A 2,713-nucleotide genomic window follows, 5' to 3' on the forward strand; every position below is an offset into this window, starting at 1 on the left:
CTAAATCTCATCCGACTGCGGCTCTCCCCAGTACGTTACACAAATACGCCGAAGGGTGCCTTTTTCGTCGCATCAGACGCTGAAGGCCACTGACCAAACATACTTATTTTTACGAGTTCGGAATGAGAACGGGTTGTAATATAACTTTCTCTTGCTCTCTTTTTCCTCCCTATAGCCACATTACCAATAAAACAGTTTGAGACCTATCTGCAGTGTGAATGTGTTTTTATTAAGTAAAATATTGTGTTGTGATTGCATCTCTGACAGCTGCGCCAGCTGGGTGGTCAAGTGTGATGGGGTCAATTTCATCTGTGAGAAGCTGGTTTTGTGGTGGTACTCGCTCCTTTCTGATAGTGGCTATATTGTGCAGAATGGCACATGCAGCTACTATCTGTGACGCCCGCTCTGGTGACACTCTTAAGCGCCTAAGGCAGTTGAAACGTGCCTTTAGGATGCCAAAGGTCATCTCGATCTTGACCCTGGTTTTACTGAGGGCCACATTGAAGCAGTTTTGTGGCCCTGTCTGAGGGTCAGGATAGGGGGTTAGCAAAAACCTCTGGCATGCATAACCCCTGTCTCCTACCAACAGGCCATCAAAAAGCCCTGTCATAGAACAGAAAATCTGAGAAAAAAAAAAAGTTTTGCTGTCACAATTAAAATAAACACTTTAACATGTTTGTTTTTTTAACAGGACTTTCTGTTCACATAATCTGCCTCATGTTCTCCTAGAGCTGTGGAGATTGCAACATGTGTGCAGTCTATTGCTCCAATGACTAGGGAATCCTTTCATATGAAAAAAAATAAATAAAAAAATAAATATATATATATATATATATATATATATATATAAAACCATTCTTAACATGTAGCTACTGTAGACTATTGTATAATACTTAAGTGCTCTAAGTGCTCTAAAACTGATTGTGAAAGGTTAAATTTGTTCATGTCACCCTATCAATATATCTTACCGGCAATTTTATAAAATCCCTCTTTTATGGACATGGTCGATAAATGTCCAGGGAACACAGTGAAGCTATTTATGTACCCCTGCAGTGCGAGGACCACCTTGCGAATGGTTCGACAAACCGTGTTTTTCCCTAGGTTCTCTGCATCACCGACCACTTGCAAAAAAACGCAATGCAATACATACCATTTGCGGTACAGTAAGTGCATGGCTTTTTTTTTATGTGCGGCTCAAGAAGTTCGCAAAGATAAGTTATTCCTTCAGCGGAAAATCTGTATCTTTCATACAAGTAAGTATCAGGAAAGTCAAGGGGATTTTGTCTGTCCCTAAAAACTCCTTCTCTACGAAGTGCTCGTCTAACAATTTGCGCTGAGATGTCCACAGGATTTGGAAGAAAAGGTGAAGCCATTGCAATGATTGCAACAGAGAACAGAAGCTGGGAATTAATTACGTCACCTATATGTTTCTTTGCTCACCGCTGATTGGTCAAACTTCAGACTGAGATCTCGAATCCAGAACATAACCTGCCCCGGAGCAGGTTAGCCGTGCAGCGTAAGATACCATGGCAACGAACACCGATTAAAGCCGAGCTACTTTCATAGTACCTAAAACCAAGGGTTGGTGGAAAGTAAACTGAAACATAGCTGGCTAGCCACCTAAACCAGCTTCATGGTATAGGCCCCTGCTGAAACCGTGACACATTCCTTCTTGTTTACCTAAAACACTATTATAATAATAATAACTATTATGTCTTCTATACAGAGCCAGAGCCACGAGGAAAGCAGCTGAGTACTGGGTACTTTTTGTATATTTTGATGCTAATACTTTTGTACTTCAACTTGAATGCAGGACTTTTTCTGCTGTATTATTACTTTTACTCAAGTAAAAGTGATCTGACTTCTTCTTCCACCAGTGAATGGAATAACCTTTAACCATGATCATTTGATCAACACATTAACCCTCTGAGGTCTAACGACATTTTTACATTTTTACACGCACGCACACACCCACTGGCTCATTATTCTCATTATGCACATGGTCAAAAGTTTTCCACAACTCAGACTTCTCTCAAAATGAGGCCAGCCTCTGTTTCACGTCCTCAGCATCCATTTTCGCGCTAACCGAAACACATCACCTGACCACTCACCTTACCGCTGTAGTGGAAGTTTCCTTTGCAGCAGGGAGAGAGGTTTCAAAGTTTAGTATAATGAAACAAATAAGACAGTCTGAGACTAGAACCAAGTTGGGTTTTTGTATTTTATTAAAAACATATATATTTGCAAATAGGAGCAACATGATTTCACAAAAGGCCGCAGCCCAGTGTGGAGTCAGTTTCTCAAATGAGTGAACAAGAACACTAGGCTTATATGCATCTTCAGAGTGACAGCACACACGCACTTGGAATATTATGACGCTACAATTCTTACAGGCAATCTGATACACATGAAGACAATCAGAAAAAACACAAGAGACATCTCGGAGCCATTTCGCCTCCTCCTCCCTGTACGATTTTTTTTAGACAAACAGTGTTCACATTATGTTCCAGACTGGACGTCTCACAAAGTTAGAATCAAAATCTACATGTGCGTAATGAGATAGACTCTTTCAGCATTTGTGAGAGAATTGAAGTAGAAATAAAACATAAAAATATAAGGAATTATGCTTAAATGTAATTTTTCCCATTACACCGCGCAACCCGGAGCGCAAGCCTGAACCTGTGTAAAATGATAGAAATTAAGACCAAACCCG

General features: G+C 40.4%; 1 pseudogene; it reads right to left on the reverse strand.

The window, feature by feature from the left end:
* Nucleotides 1-229: 229 nt before the first annotated feature.
* LOC120547823 lies at nt 230-1,568 on the reverse strand (annotated as a pseudogene).
* Between the last annotated feature and the right edge of the window lie 1,145 nt (nt 1,569-2,713).

Source organism: Perca fluviatilis, chromosome 19, assembly GCF_010015445.1.
Source record: "Perca fluviatilis chromosome 19, GENO_Pfluv_1.0, whole genome shotgun sequence".
NCBI lineage: Eukaryota > Metazoa > Chordata > Actinopteri > Perciformes > Percidae > Perca > Perca fluviatilis.